Source organism: Girardinichthys multiradiatus, chromosome 15, assembly GCF_021462225.1.
Source record: "Girardinichthys multiradiatus isolate DD_20200921_A chromosome 15, DD_fGirMul_XY1, whole genome shotgun sequence".
In the NCBI taxonomy this organism is placed as follows: Eukaryota; Metazoa; Chordata; class Actinopteri; order Cyprinodontiformes; family Goodeidae; genus Girardinichthys; species Girardinichthys multiradiatus.
In genome coordinates, this window is record NC_061808.1 from 31,571,638 (window position 1) to 31,589,027 (window position 17,390).

The window sequence follows — 17,390 nt, forward strand, 5'->3', positions numbered from 1 at the left end:
GTATCATTTATAGGCAAAACCTTTTCCTCATCTTTCTTCTTCCACAAAGTGTTGGACTCAACACACTCAAATGAAATGACAGATTTCTTTTTTTTTTTACCGTATCCTGTTCGGCAGAGTAGTGCTCAGAATTGTTGTGCCAAGAAGCCCAACAGATTTACTTTCACAAGTGGAGCAATACAGCTAACACTTTAATGCTCTCCTTGATATGTATAAAAGGAACTTTATTAGAAACTGCTTTGGGATTATTTCAATTGTTACGGACACAGAGACAGAAACGAAAAGGAAAAAATAAGAAGCACGAAAGAGAGAGAGGTGGGGCAAATAGGAAAAAGGGAGAGAAGGAGAAAAGAATGGGGGAGAGAGAGAAGGATGAAGAGAATACAAGATAACACCCTGCTCGCTTCTACACCTGCAGAAACATACATATTAACAGCTTTTTTACCAAAAAGTGCATGGTACTTATGAATGCAAGCTATATTTAGTGATAAATGCGGCTCAATATAGAACATTTGTGTATCTGTTAACACCTGAATCTGTTAACACCTGTGGGTCTGAGTGTGAGCGCGCTTGTGTATACAAGGTTTCTCCATAAAATTATGCAATGGCGAGTGTGAGGAGCCACAGACCTGCCCCCCTGGACCTGGGACAGATATGGAAGAGAGCCGAGCCATAGACATCCAGAGGCTCCCCAGAGCACAGGAACCCCAGGAGAACCATTGCCGGGACTACCACAACACCCACAAAGAAGAGAGGGGGAGAGTCCCAGGGGAACCACCCAGCAGCCACAGTGCAGAAGCACAAAGGAGCTGCAGCGACAAGCCCACAGGCCCCGCCGGCAGCTGTCTATTTGAGAGCAAATCCAGCCATGGACCCAGAGACCCAAGACATATCACTCCCCAGGCAGAGGCCCAACAGAGCCCAGGGGTCCAGGCCCCGTCAAGCAGCCACCGAGAGTGAGCCGGCACACACCAGAGCACCTAGCCCCGGACATCAAGAACCACAAGTACACCAGTGGGCAGAGACACCAACCTCCAGCAGGTAGTGTGTCGGGGAGGAAATAGGCCCCACATTTAAAGGGGGGCCTAAACTGATCCAGGAGAGGGAGCAGTTCAAGACCCAACCCGACACAAAAAACAGGCACACAGTCATGATCACAGATTTCCACCCTTATGCGTACACATAAAGACACTCACGCACCCAATGTAAAGACAAACAACAATGGAAGTCCTGACCCCAGTGCCCAACAACCCCTATCCTCATCCAGAGAGGGGCCATGTACAAAAGAGGGGTCTACCCAGTCCAAACGAGCCTGCCAACCAGAGCCGCCACAGGATAAAACAGTCCCAACCCCCCAATGAATTCCAATCTCAAACCCATGAGCCCCCCACCTCCCATGAACCCCAACATGAATTTCCCAACAAGGCAACCCCCAACCAGGCCACAGATATCAAACACATGCCCCTGAACCCAAACGCCATGAATCCCCTCCCCACAGCGGCACACCCCCACAGGTGAGCTCTATCCCCAAAAGGCCGACAATTGCCGCAACCACACAGCACAAGATCCACACAAGCTCTGCTCCAAGCACCCCTGCCGCATCCTGCCCCCCACCAGGCCCTTAGGGTTAGCTTGCCTTGCTGTTGTGCACCACGACAGCAAGTATATGGCTTGACACTGTATATTTTGACACCTTCTATAAGAATCAGTATTAACTACTTTAGAAATTATAGCTACAGTGGCCCTTCCATTGCATGCAGACTGCATGAGCCAGACCTATTTCCCAATGGCATTTGGCCACCCACGATCCTGTGACTGGTTAACTATTGCTCTTTTTCATCGATATGGACCACTTCTGACTGGCAACAAGTCTGTAGTTTTAGAAATTGCTCTGACTCAGTTATATAACTATCACATTGGTCCTTTGCCAAACCCCCTCTAATGCTTACACTTCCCACGTTTACCTGTATGTGGAATTGGTTGAAGGAATGTTATGAAACTGTTACATCATTGATACTTTACCAAGACCACTTTACTGTTACAGCATTACAGACCTGGTTTTTATGTTATTTAGTTATTTTTGCAGTACAGTAAGAAATAATTTATCATCTTGTAATCGGAAAACTTTGCAACAACACTACACCCCCACCCCCGCGTGCAACAACACTACACCCCCATCCCTGCGTCCAGAACAAAGGGAAAACAATTACCTGTATGTGGAATTGGTTCAAGGAATGTTATGAAGCTGTTATGTCATTGATACTTTGCCAATATCACTTTACTGTTACAGCATTACAGACTTGTTTTTTTTTTACATTGTTTAATTATTTTTGCTGTACAATAATACATAATTTATTATCTTGTAATCAGAAAAAGAACAACCCTATTTCTGTATTTTTACAGCCAGGAGCAAGCAGGACTGTCTGAAACTCAAAGGACCCAGCCTCCCACCACTTCGCTTGAGCCTTTATCTTCTTCTTTGAGGTGAGACGTCTATTCTGCACACCATTGTAGTTACAAAATAACCCTGATGTGTCATTACAGTGTTAGAGGTTTCAACATTTGTTTGCACAGTTTTTTATACATAACTGCTTTTTGCACATTTGTTGAAAATTCTTGTTTTTAATAAAATCCCATTGTTTGGAGATAAAACTGTCCAATTCAACTTGTTTTTTATTCATTGTGTTGATATTATGCTGTGCACAATTATACATTTTGATGATACACAGGGTAAAAGTAATGACCAAAGGCTATGTCATATGCAGAATGACTCCAACAAAGGTAATCAGTACTTTTATTTGACCAGATTCCCTTTTATGAAGTAAAAAACACATTCGGCACAGTTTTGGCACATTTGGCTAAATTGTGCCGAAATCCTAGCTCTGCCTTCCACATTGCCCACTAAAACCTTTGTGGAACATAAATGCTTCAACTGATTCAGTCCAAATTTGCTGCAGTTGCCACCATGATGTTGATGAATACAACCTGGGGGTTCTCTTAGGATTTCCAAAGGATTTTCATGGTGTTTTAGAATCAGAATCAGAATCAGAAAAGCTTTATTGCCAAGTACATTTTTGGACATACAAGGAATTTGTTTTGGCGTAGTCGGTGCAATACAGTACAAATTAAACAGTATATACATATCTACAATATAATATAAATATATGTGCACAGTTTTAAGTGCGTGAGAGTAAATGTAGAGCAGTATAGGATGCAAGAGCAATACAACAGTGCAGGTGATCATTGTGCAATGTTTTACAATGTTTATTTAGAAAAAAATTAAGGTGAGGGCCAAAAAATAGAAAACTTTCTGTTTAATCATGAATAAATCAGACATAGGAACCGTTGCAACAGTGGTTCCACTGGAAATATATTTATTTATGTCTTACCTATACAGATGTACCAAACGTTTGCATGTAGTTCTTGTAGTTGTGGAGTTATACTTGATTAATATAAAGTATGTAATTTCAGGCGGAAATTGCTCTAAAACCCCTTAGGGCTTAACAGGTTAAAAAAAAACAATCAATCTCTTTAACTTCTTTGCTGTTTACAAAGTTTCTCAGGAAGGTGTTGATATAACTTTAAATGTGGCATGGTTCATATTTACAACTTAGCATATATTTGTGAATCTCTGCCAACTTCCATGTTTTAAGTACACTCCCACATTCTCCAACTGCCTGCAGGGTACTTCATGTGCCCCCTCTAACAACAGCAGGAACATTTAAAACAGACGCAGTTCTGTCATTTTCTATCATCATTTTAATATTGCCCAGAATCCCTACATTGCTATTTCTCTGTTGGTATTATGGTCAATTAGTGTCAGTCCGAGAAGCTCTGAGAACCTTTTGGATAAAAGCCGAAGCACACAAGGACTTTGTTCATCCAGGAAAGTCAATCAGCAGCTTCCATCTAAGTGTCTTCTAGTCTGCCAGTATGTCTCTGCCTCTATTTTGTTCTGTCTTTTGCTTTATATCCTCTTTGGATTTGCTGTATTTTAGATATATTTGCAGTGTTTTGTCAAAGTACTAAACATTTGTTGATAGATTTCATGTGAAACACCATCACAAAGCAGTGCATTAATGTGAAGTGAAAGGAAAAATAAAACAAGGTTTTGATTTTTTTTTTTTCAAAATTAAAATTCAAAAAGTATGGCATGCATTTATATTTAGCGTCTTGTCTGTTACCCTTAGATAAAATGCAATTCAACTAGTTGCCTTCAGAGGTCTGCCTGTGGGTAATTTCATCTCAGTTTAAACCCAGCTGTTCAGTAAAGGCCTTTGAGGGTTATTGGAGAACATTTGTGAACAAACATCATGAAGACCTAGGAACACAGCAAAAAGGTCAGAGAAAGTTGTGGAGGTATTTAAAGCAGGGTTGAGATATAAAATATTTTCCCAAGCTTTGAACTATGGAACCTCCTACAGAGCTCTGTTCAATCCATATTCTGAAAAATAACAGTATGGGATCTACAAAGAAATGTCCACCTAAATTGAAAGGCCAGGAAAGACAAACACTGAACAATCAAGCAGCCGAGAAGGTAATCCATGAGGAGATGTAGAGATTGAAAGCTCAGGTGAAAGAATGTCAGACAGGACAACTATTAGTCATGCATGCCTAAAACCTGACTTTTATGTTAGTGTGGCAAGACAAAAATCTATTGTTGACAGAAAAGCATAAGAAGTGATATTGTGTGTTTGCCACAAGACATGTAGGGGACACAGCACACATGGGAAGAAGGTGGTGCTTTCATGATTTGCAGATATTTGAGTTTTGTGTCTTGCCTCTGGTCGTTATTATTTATGGTCTCCAGGTGGTGCGTTATAGTTCATTCCTTTTGTTTTAGTTTCTTACTTATTCTGTTTATGGTGCATTTTTAGTCCTGTTGCATCTGTGAAACATTTCCTTTGGTTAGATTGTGTCCTTGTATTTCTGTGTGTAGTTCAAGTCATGTTTTCATTTCCACTCTCAGCCATTGCCACCATAATCAGCTTCATTCAGATCACCTTCATTCAGTTCACCAATCTGTCTCCCTGTCTCAACTACGTGTGGCACTATACAGGTCTTTCTCAAAATATTAGCATATTGTGATAAAGTTAATTATTTTCCATAATGTCATGATGAAAATTTAACATTCATATATTTTAGATTCATTGCACACTAACTGAAATATTTCAGGTCTTTTATTGTCTTAATACAGATGATTTTGGCATACAGCTCATGAAAACCCAAAATTCCTATCTCACAAAATTAGCATATCATTAAAAGGGTCTCTAAACGAGCTATGAACCTAATCATCTGAATCAACGAGTTAACTCTAAACACCTGCAAAAGATTCCTGAGGCCTTTAAAACTCTCAGCCTGGTTCATCACTCAAAACCCCAATCATGGGTAAGACTGCCGACCTGACTGCTGTCCAGAAGGCCACTATTGACACCCTCAAGCAAGAGGGTAAGACACAGAAAGAAATTTCTGAACGAATAGGCTGTTCCCAGAGTGCTGTATCAAGGCACCTCAGTGGGAAGTCTGTGGGAAGGAAAAATGTGGCAGAAAATGCTGCACAACGAGAAGAGGTGACCAGACCCTGAGGAAGATTGTGGAGAAGGGCTGATTCCAGATCTTGGGGGACCTGCGGAAGCAGTGGACTGAGTCTGGAGTAGAAACATCCAGAGCCACTGTGCACAGGCGTGTGCAGGAAATGGGCTACAGGTGCCGCATTCCCCGGGTCAAGCCACTTTTGAACCAGAAACAGTGGCAGAAGTGCCTGACCTGGGCTACAGAGAAGCAGCACTGGACTGTTGCTCAGTGGTCCAAAGTACTTTTTTTGGATGAAAGCAAATTCTGCATGTCATTCGGAAATCAAGGTGCCAGAGTCTGGAGGAAGACTGGGGAGAAGGAAATGCCAAAATGCCAGAAGTCCAGTGTCAAGTACCCACAGTCAGTGATGGTCTGGGGTGCCGTGTCAGCTGCTGGTGTTGGTCCACTGTGTTTTATCAAGGGCAGGGTCAATACAGCTAGCTATCAGGAGATTTTGGAGCACTTCATGCTTCCATCTGCTGAAAAGCTTTATGGAGATGAAGATTTCATTTTTCAGCACGACCTGGCACCTGCTCACAGTGCCAAAACCACTGGTAAATGGTTTACTGACCATGGTATTACTGTGCTCAATTGGCCTGCCAACTCTCCTGACCTGAACCCCATAGAGAATCTGTGGGATATTGTGAAGAGAACGTTGAGAGACTCAAGACCCAACACTCTGGATGAGCTAAAGGCCGCTATCGAAGCATCCTGGGCCTCCATAAGACCTCAGCAGTGCCACAGGCTGATTTCCTCCATGCCACGCCGCATTGAAGCAGTCATTTCTGCAAAAAGATTCCCGACCAAGTATTGAGTGCATAACTGTACATGATTATTTGAAGGTTGACGTTTTTTGTATTAAAAACACTTTTCTTTTTTTGGGCAAATGAAATATGCTAATTTTGTGAGATAGGAATTTTGGGTTTTCATGAGCTGTATGCCAAAATCATCCGTATTAAGACAATAAAAGACCTGAAATATTTCAGTTAGTGTGCAATGAATCTAAAATATATGAATGTTAAATTTTCATCATGACATTATGGAAAATAATTAACTTTATCACAATATGCTAATATTTTGAGAAGGACCTGTACTCTTCAGTTTTGTTTGCACCCCGCTGCTTTATACTGTTTTATTGATGCCATGTCTGCCCATGTCCGTGCCTGATTCTGCCACCTCATATCTGGCTGTAAGTTTTTTCTTTTCATTTCTTAAATATTCATACTCACTGTGCTGCTTCTGGCTGCCTGATTCCAACTGCAATCCAAGAGCCCTTCTTGACAGGCACACAACCAATATTGTGCATGATCTTGTGAAATATGGTGGTGGCATCGTTGTGCTGCGGGAATTTTACTTCACGTCCACCGTGTTGTGATTATGAATGTGAATATATTATTTAATATTAATACTGCAATATTTTATTAAATAATATTTTGGTCTGTTAAGGGTTGTCCTGTGAATACCAGCCCAATAAGGTGGTGGTATTAGGACAAAATTAAAAGGGATGAGCCAAGCTCTGGCATTATTGAACAGCAAAACTCTGCACACACAGAATGAATTCACACAATTTCTTAAATACAAGAATGTATGAACAAAAATAAGTCAACTCAAAGTCAAACATATTTCAATCAACAAACTCTTTACTATGCTAAAACAATCCAACTAAACTACCAAGCAGGATTAAAGAATAAGGAAGACTAATGGGCTATGTACAATATAAGCAAGTTGATCAAAGATGGTTGAACCATGACCGAAAGAGTGATGCAACATTACCATGCAATGTTATTTATGTTTGACAGCCAAGGATTATCTTGAAGAATCTGGAAATGAAGTTAAGTTAGTCTTGGAACCAACTTAGGCATTAATTGGCATACCTTCAAACAACCATTCACAATGCAAGATCAGATAAAACATTATTTTAATAAAATAATAATTTAAAGAATGATTTGCTGAATAAAACCAACCTTCTGGATGACCAATTCTCAACGGTGTTTAATTAGCTGCCTTTATTTATTAAAATAATATTTAAAGAAATATTGTTTTGAATAAGAACCAAATCTTCCAGGATAAATGGGTCTTAATGGTGTTTACTTAGTTATCAAGTTTAGTGAAATAATATTTAGGGAAATATTATTTCCTAGATTGGAAAGTAACAATCTTTCTGGGTAAATGATCTTCAGCTGACTCATAGGGTGTATTCACACTTGCCACTTTTGGTCCGCTTTAAACGGACCAGAGTTCGTTTCCCACCTTGGTCCGGACCGTTTATGCAGGTGTGAATACACTCAAGCGAACCCTGGTCCGGACCGAGACCCACTTTTTGAGGTGGTCTCGGTCCGCTTCCAAACGGATTCTGGTGCGGTTCGCTTATGGTCTGAATACGAACCGGCCCCGATCCGAATCAACTGCAGAAAACGTACGTCTCTTTGGACTTAACAAGCCACCGTAGCCGATAGCAAAGCTGTAAGTTATACTCAAATCATACCTGGCCAGCTGATTGTTGCAACACCGGCCATGTGGGACCGGGCACGCAGAGCACACCGTCTTCTTTGGCGTTCAGCACGCATTCTCCAATGCTGTTCCAAACTTATAAATAGAACGTTGCAAAATCTGTGTTTGAATGAGCTGCTCTTCACCCTCACAATAATATTGCAGCTGTAATAATGGCACAAATATGCAGAACAGAAGTGCTGCACGCAGCACGTCTACAGTTGTTTTCCTAAATTTCCGGGTCTGAGCTCTGTCATTTCTGTCCAATGGGAGCAATGATCGTCACCCGCGTGCCTTTGTTTACAAGTAATAGTTCACTTGCAAAAAGTACAATGTGAAAACCAAACCACACCAAACAAAAAAATAAAGTCCACTTTTGCTCCGGACCAAACAGGCGGACCAAAGGACTTTCCTGGTGTGAATACACCCATAAAGTGGGCGAGCACATGTTCTTAGCTGTTAGCGGTTGGAGCTAACAAAAGAAACTTGTAGCTTATCATCAGAATCAAACACATACCTTTAAACTACCACCAATAAAAGGGTTAAAATGCATAAGCATGGACGGCGTGTTATAGCCGATCTTCTGTGTTTAAAATCACCCTTTAAATAAAGTTGGTCTTAGCTTTAAAAACACAAACACAGAACACATAAACTGAGCACATGTGCTGAACAGCTAATCTGCTAGCACTAAGATAGCTGAGTTCTCAGCACAACAAAACCAAACATCATAAAATGAAAAATGTTTAGATTATTTCATTCTAAGCTAAACGTCTCTCTGCTTACGTGAACCGTGCTGAGGAAAAGTTGTCCGGGGCGACGAAGTTGAGGAAAGTATCCATAGTGAAAAAAGGGTTAACTTGCAGCTAACCTCCGTAGCTGTAGGTGGGGCGACTCATTCTATCGGGCCGACTGAACTGCACATTACTGCTGTAGCCACGGTGACACAATCCAGTTGTCCTTCCTTCAGACCGGGAAAAACTGCTCCACTCGTTGTTGTAGAGACAGGATCTCTGCTGGGAACTCTCTGGAACAGTTTGCTTCTGTAGACCTCAGAGAGAAAAGTCAAGCCACGCTTGCATCTTAATTACCCCTGTTCAAGAATGAATACTGGATACACAAACAGCAAAACATTCCTACTTAACTTAGTGCATATGATCGCGTGAACGTATGACACTCTTGGATCCAGTTTGAAGAGTTATGTCTGTTTGCCAGCAAAGAGACATTAGCATGCTGTGTTTCTCCTTCCAGCTCCGCTGGGGACCTGCGTGGAAGAGGTCTGTCTGTCGCAAAGCGGGGTTTTTATTCAAATAGTGACGTCACGGGAAGTCCGTTGTTCCTCCTGTTCCTGGCTGTGCTGGAAGTAGGTTAATGCGATTTATTTTGATAGTTCCAGAAAAGTTCTTACTGGCCTTAAATGTTGTAACCCATGGCTGGGGTCCCAAATACAATAATCTTAAACACACAGCCAGGGCAACAATGGAATTGTTTAGGTCAAAGCATATTTATTTTTTAGAACAGCGTAGTCAAAGTCCAGAACCTAATTCAAAATGAGACTCAGTGGCAAGACTTGAAAAAGGATGTTCCAAGATGCTCTCCATCCTGTCTGACTGAGCTTGAGCCATTTTGTAAACAACAATAGGTAATGATTCCACTCTCTTGATGCACAAAGATGGTGGAGGCATACTGCAGGACCTGTAGCTGTAATTGCAGGGAATGGAGTTTCTACAAAGATTTTGTGGTTGTAACATGACGAAATGCGAAAAAATCAGAGGTATAAATACTTTTCTGAAGCAATGTATGCGTTTTATTTTAGCAGCTCAGATTTAGTCTTACACCTGTTTTTTTCATGCCCATTGGTGTTGACCAGCTTATCCTTCCTGATATTTTTCTTTTCTCAGATGAAGTGTCTCCCCTCATCTCCCCCACACCAGCCACTCTCCTCTTCATACCTGAGCTTCTTTTACTGACCCAATGAGGTTAACGTGTTCTGATCCTCCCAAAGCTTCATGGCCTACTCCTCATGACCTTTATGTAATGAACGAGAGAAAGTAAACATAACTAACTAGCTTACAACCCGTACTTTATTGCTTTTTATCATTTTTACCAAGCAGGTACGATGACAATATTTACATATTAGAGTATATGTAAAATAAACATTATTAATCGAAGAGCAATAGGGGAGTGTCAAGAGTCATTGTCAAAACAAGTTATTTTTATTTTTCAGAGCAATGAATGTTATGAATATAAGCAAAACTGTTTGCATGCTGCAAACACTGTAAAATAGTGTAATACTATAAAAATCTGGAACATTGTATTCTATAAAGTTTTTCACTTTTTCTACTATGGTCATCATTTGGAGCCAGAGGCATCTGTGAATAGACCATCAAACCATGGAAACATCAGTTTTGCTCTAGACCAAATGCAAAAAAGAGTAACCAGACTGTTCTGTGCAGCAGATCCAAAGCCAGGCTACGTGATGGTATGTCACTGAATAAGTGCCCTTGGCAAAATTCATTTCCACTTTTCTGACGGCAGCTTAAGGCAAAAAAAAAAGACTTCTGTGCCACATGCTTCCTTTAGGATACATGTTTTCCAAAGATGCACTTCTCTCCCCTTGGTACCCCAAACTTCCTATCACAGTTTCCTATCTTGCTATGTATGGTGCTGTATTGCTGTATTTAAAAACAAAGAAGGGGATTTTGTAGAATACCAAGACCTGTCACATCTTTGAAGTGTGTTTGTTGCTTTTGACGCCTTCCCGTTCTGAAAAAGTCATGCGTAGTAAGACCAAGGGTGTGGAACTCACAGTGTTCTGCTGCATCAGGACCAGGTATGTTACTTTTATTAAGATGCCACCTTCTTGTACAATACATGGTGTGTGTGTGTAGCTCATTTTGACATGTCCAAACAATCTGTGGTTTATCTGGTGATCAAATTGTGTATGCTACATTCAGAGCTGGCCCAAAGTTGCTGAACAGAATTTGACTTGGGGCCCTCTTTCTGCAAAGAACTTTGCCACCACCAACTGTATTCAACACAAATTAGGCAGAATCTGGGAGATGGGCCAAGTTTAATTGCCTGAGCTTAAAATAACAGATGTTTGGTAATTATTTGCTAAGATGTATTTGTGAACAAGCAAGCTAGAACACAAAGAAAAGATCAAACTTATAGCATCAGATTGTAACTATGTTAACATAAACAAACATTGAAGATTATGATTTGCACTTTTACAATGTAAATTTGCCAATTCCTTTAGATCTACAGTCTGTTAAAATTCAACCATTTATGGGAGACCCATGATGGTTTGTGGCCCCTAAACAGCCAGCTTTGACAACAGTGTAAGTCAGGCGATGCCAGAGTCAGGCAATGCCAGAGCAATTTTCCTTCCATGGCTTCTTACATCATTAAAATGAAACAATGTGATGGGGTATAATGTTTTTTAATAGGATGGATACAGCCGCAAGTACACACACATCAAGTAAGCCTGCAAAAAATACACTACTGTGTTTTTATTTTTTCTAATAACATCTCTGAATCCAGCTAGATGTACTAGAAGCTCACTTCCTTCCTTGCAGGTGACAAAGCAAATAGTGCATCCTGATGCTGTGTTGCATAGCTGTGCCAAACCTCAAAGCATCAAAGGATGTGGTGGGGATTATGACCTTGATCACCTTTCAAAGCTATTTGTTACCAGCCTGGTAACAAATATCAGGCTGGTTTTGAGATGTTGCTGAACAAGGGGTTCATTTTTTATTGTTACAGTCTTTGAAAGTAGCAGACTAAAGCTTTGTACACACCTTTAAGGCCTTCATATACTTATCTACGTCCGTACATCCGCTTGTAGAATAAAAGAACCGAAAAGAAAGCATACAGTTATTTCACACCAGGATATTAATGCAGTTTTGTGTCCTTGTTTTCCATGAAAAATAAAGTAGCCACTCTGAGAAAACAGTGGATCTCTCCTCATCATATTTCTCCTGCTCATGGTCTGACCCATTGTTTTCTTTATATTCTGGCTTTTTTATCCTACCCTCTGACTGCCGGTATTATTGTCCCTTCTAGCTTGTACAGTGCATTTAAGAAATATGTCCTGCATGTGGATGTATAAAGAGGCAGGTACTGATGATGAGGTTTATGTCACACGGGCTTTGCGGCCGAGCAGACAGTAGAGCCCACTGAAAGGTATGAATTAGGCCTTAGGTCACTGTTGTGAAAAATACTTCACAAAATAAAACATTATATTATCCTCCGAGCCTTGTTCTAAGCTTAAAACCCAACTGCATTTAAAGACTTCGTAGAGAAGACCTTTCCAATGAAAACTGTGCTCATCCAGTACATTCACAGTGTATCATATTGCTGCGAGCTAAAACTCTGAAAGAGATTCAGCTCCGTTCAGCTTATACTGGAGCCAGAATCAGCTCCAGCATAACTGAATGTCATTTGGCTGAAATCATCTAATACTTATCTAAACAGTTCTGGAGATCTCTTTTTGTATTTGTGGGTTTTTGCTGTGATCCAGCATTACATTCTTGTTTTGCTTTTCTGTGGTTTTATACATTTTATAAGTTTTTTTCTTTTTTATTAGAACTGTTCCAGATAAAACTGTGACATCAGAAAGCATTTCTAACTATATCATGCTGTCTGGGTTTGTTCATTTATCTTGTTCGAGTCTCTTTTTATTATGCAGTGCATATTGGACAGCAGGATATATAAACAGGAATCCAACATCGCCATCAGGAGCTGAACAAACAGCAGCAGCTGTATATTTTAGAACAGTTCAGATGTCTCCCCATGTAGTCCAACTGTGTTGTTTTTGTCATAGTGATTCAGTGAGGCCTCTATCCAGTTTACTATCTCAACTTACAGAGTCACAGACAGAAGATAAAGCATAAAGCTGGCTACTCACACGTCCTATCTAATCTGACAGAGAGCAGATACTGCTCTTACACAAACAAACCATCTGTCATTTTTTCACTTCTGACCAGACAGATGTCTGTACAGAAACACTTAATGTGTGCACTACTGGCTCTATTTTGCCAGGTTCCACACATACGGTCCGTGTCGCGCTGCCAGTGAGTTCATTTTCCATCTTTTCATCCTCGAATTCTGTGAGAGAAGTCTTTGTGTTTGTTAGAGGAGGAGCAAGTTTGAGCCTAAAACCAATTAAGTGCATGTGGGTGCTGGGTAGCTCAACTGGTTTGGTGGGCAGTCCACATGAAAAGGGCTAAAAGTCCACGTTGCTATCTGTCACTCTCCACATTTAAATAAAGGTCACAGGAGCCTTTAAAAATGCCAGCGGACCTCTACCCCTTCCCCCAAACAACACAATAGGTTTATTTGTGCGTGTTCCTGCATGCACACTGTCTGTTGCATGGGCGCTACGTTTAAAAAGGTTGTGCTGCAAAACAACTGGCCTTTTCTTGCTGTTTTCAAAGTGTTCTTTCATGTGTTTCATTTCCAGAAATGTGAACAAGTGAGAAAACTTTCTAATGAAATGTTTACCAACTTGACTTGAGAACCTTTCCATCATTTTAATCGCCACAGACCAAACATTCATATAATGACAATTACAAGAAATCCACTTGGCTTAAACATGGCCATATATCTTTATGATTTAATATCATAGAAACGTTTATTAATTTTAAAAAAACAGCATGCATGCAGACACCATTAGAAGAACGCATCCTTTCTTCCAAGGTATAATAAAGAGGGAAATATGAATTAAACAAATACACATTTATATTAAATTATAATAGTATCAAAATAATAATGTGTTTAATTTCAAATAGTGAAACTCACATATAGATTCATTTGCACAGGGTGATATATTTCCGGTGTTTATTTGTATTTATTTTGATGATTCTAGCTTATAGCTAATGAAAACCAAAAATGCTGTTTCTCAGAATAAGACAGATTTTTAATACGGAAATGTTATGGCCTGCACAGTTATTGGGAAGGGTGCTGACTTTACCGCTGTCCCACAGACAGTCATTAGCACCATTCAAGAATAAGGTAAGCCACAGAAGGGGATTTCTAAAGAAGTTGGCTTCCATACAGAGTCTCGTATCCAGGCATATTAACTGAATGTGTCTGGAAACAGTATGGTGGAGACAGAGGAAAAAGCAACATGGGAAACTGTTGCCATGAAAGTTTTATGGAGCTCATTCAAGAGTTTGGGGGAGCTGCAGCTATAGTAGGAGTTTCAAGAGCAACCTCACGCAGGATTGGGAATACAACTATCTGAGTCCTTGTACTCCTAAACCACAGACGACATCAAAGGCCTTATATCTGGGCTAAGGGAAAAAAGGACTGGACTGTTCCATCAGTTTGATAAAGTCGGGCTGCACGGTGGCGCAGTTGGTAGCACTGTTGCCTTGCAGCAAGAAGGTCCTGGGTTTGACTCCAGAGGATCTTTCTGCATGGAGTTTGAATGAATGTGTGCATGGTTGCCTATCTCAAGCAGTCTATGGGCGGAAGGTGGGGTACACCCTCCCTGTGGTCGCCTGTGTGTGTCTGTGCTGCCCTGCGATGGACTGGAGACCTGTCCAGGATGTACCCTGCCTCCCGCCCATAGACTGCTGGAGGTAGACACCAGCTTCCCCATGACCGACTATGGAAGAAGCGGTAAAAATGACTGACTGTAATAGAGTCTAGAGGTTCTCTGTCAAGAGAAAATAAAAATGACATACATTTAATAGATCACAAGGAAACAAGTGGTAAATAACTCCAAACACAAATATGGCATCAGCAACAAGGAAAACGTTAGATATTCTACAAGCCAAACATCTAAAAAAAACCTCAAGATTCTGTTTACAATGCCTTTGTATGTGCTAGTGTTCTATGGATTTTGGAAAGTCTTTACTACATGATCAGACTTTGCTTTGAATGATATGCATAAGTTTTCTCAATTTACCTTGAGGTATTTTTTTGAGTCTTTACAAAATAATCATGTTTATTTGGTTGCAAAGTGTATCAATAAAACGGATACTTTCTTGTATAAATTAAATTCTGCTTCCAAACTTTGGGCCTGTATTGTAGGTGATGCCATCAGTTTCACTTTATGTTTCAAGAATTCGCCATCCGAGATGAGTTCATCCTTATCATTGCAGACAAAGCATCTGCATAGTTTTGTATGCGATTAAGTATTGTTACTCTAAAGTCATTGCTGTGATATTTATGTAGCACTTGCGTAAATGCTGGAGCAGTGGTGCATAGTATGTACAGTATACATGGAGTGTAAGAGCTGCAGCGCTTATGCTGTGGAGCACATGTTGCAGTATTTTTTGACATGTCCAAAAAATGTATGGCAGTTTGGTTTGACTGTTGATCAGATTTTGTAGGCTACATTGTCAAATGAATAGAAAGGCAGTGCTAGAGCATTATTTCTACACTGAATTTTTCCATCAGCTATGAAATGTAAATGATAAGTAAGCAACCACAATTGGCATGAAACAGAAATATGAGTAGGAAATAAACACCGATGGTAACTGGGAGGTGTTAGATGGTCTTCGTTACAGCAAGTCCAAACGCCTACCATTGAAACACACATTGCGCAGGTTTGATTTTATTTACACAGCCATAACTCAGCATGAGTGGAAACGCTGCACCTGTCTGGGCATCGCTTTATTTCCCAATAAATTTCACTTCCAATTCACCAGCAGACCCTTCAAAGCCGAGCAGGAAGTTACAGTCTGACATCTCAACCCACACATGCTGGGTCCATTTCACTCAACAGCATCTCTGCTTGAGCCCTACAGGGATGAACTGTGGGTAAAAGAGGAATATTCAGTTGCAAGAGTGACAGAGTAGGAGGAAAAGGGAATTAACGAAAGAAAAAAAGAGGGCTGGGGTTCAGTGCTTTACCAAAGCAATCACTTGGCAGCACCCATTGGAGAGGGAACTTTCTTTGTGCTTTAAAGTAAAGTCCCGGACAGAGACCTGAAAGAGTGATGGGGGGGGTGACGTGTCTCCTTATTTGAACTGGGACCCACTCAGGTCAAGCACCTCTACAAAGCTGTTGTAAAGACATACCCCTGTGCACAAAGCCAAAGGAACACATACTGTCACAGTACACTCTTGAGTGAACTCACTCTTGCCTGACTGAACACACTCCAAGAGACAAACACCCAGAAAGGCAAACGCCAACTTTTCCCTTTGGAACTGCTCCAAAATCGAGGGACAGCAGCCCTGTGTAAACCTTTCTCTGATTGTTTAGCCTGACGATCAAGAAGATATATACAGAAGGTTTCTGATACAGCTGTTTGGTTCAGTATTACTCCTCAGATATAAAGTGCTGACATCTCAAGGGCTTTTTTGGTGCTTCACTTTTAGCCATTTATGGAGGAATTTGTTTGAGTCAGGACAAAGCCTTAAAATAACAGCTGCCCTAAAAGACCCTCAGCTAGTTAAAACTTTACTATCCTCTCTGAAGACTGTCTCCCCATGCTGCTTCATTTAGGCTTTAGGAAGACGTTTATAGTTTCAGTTTTTGTGTTATGGGGTGGGATTTGATAACTGTTGGGAGGCTGTCCAAGCCTCTTCAGCACACCCAAAGGTTAGTTAAACATAATAAACCATGTGAATGCCATGAATGCTGGAAGATATGCTAATTAGGTGACAATAGTGGAGTCTGGAACACATTCCCTTTCCCACAGCATTACCATAAGCAAGGATATTCTTTACTAAACTAATTAATGGTGTGTAAAAATCACAGAGATTGTAGGTGCATAAGAAGAGGAAAATCCTGTTATGCTTTTATTTCCTGATTACACATCAGTATGGTTTGATGGGGTGTAACTGTGTGACAGAGGGACAATACTCATTGAATTGCAGGAAATAAACAGCTAGGCAATGGATTAGAATCGCTTCTTAAGAATTAAACCAATAAAATTTGGGGCTACAAGGCTAGAGACAGGGTTGATGGACCAGAAAAGGCTATGGAGCTGTGCAAGTCCATAAGGGCACTTTCACAGAAGAGCTGTTTAGCCTGTTTTAAAGGGACTAGACTAGGATGGTGTAAAAGCTCATCTAAACTCTGGTGCAGACCAAGCAAGTGAACCCTGGTCTTCCTAAAAACGTGGGTCTCGGATTGCTTGCAGTGAACCTTGGTTAAGTTTGGTTAAAGTTTGGTTAAGTTTGGTTGCAGTGAACCTTGGTTAAGTTTGGTTACAGTGGGAATGCAACTGAACTATTCAGCAACCCAAAAGAAATGAACCAAAGATAGGAAGTGATATCTCTTGAACATATCTGTGATCTGAAAACTTTTAAATTATTACACTACCTCCCTTGGCCTCTGTACTCTACTCCAGTACTGCTGCACTTGTCTC

General features: G+C 40.7%; 1 protein-coding gene and 1 long non-coding RNA gene across 2 annotated transcripts in view; one reads left to right on the forward strand and one right to left on the reverse strand.

The window, feature by feature from the left end:
* LOC124882062 overlaps positions 1-17,390 on the forward strand; it is a 53,134-nt gene that overhangs the window by 26,315 nt on the left and 9,429 nt on the right. The window contains exon 2 of the long non-coding RNA XR_007041806.1: positions 2,404-2,484. This is a non-coding gene — a long non-coding RNA (uncharacterized LOC124882062). The remainder of the gene's footprint in view (positions 1-2,403; positions 2,485-17,390) is intronic.
* emilin1a (elastin microfibril interfacer 1a) overlaps positions 1-17,390 on the reverse strand; it is a 47,993-nt gene that overhangs the window by 22,342 nt on the left and 8,261 nt on the right. The window lies entirely within an intron of this gene.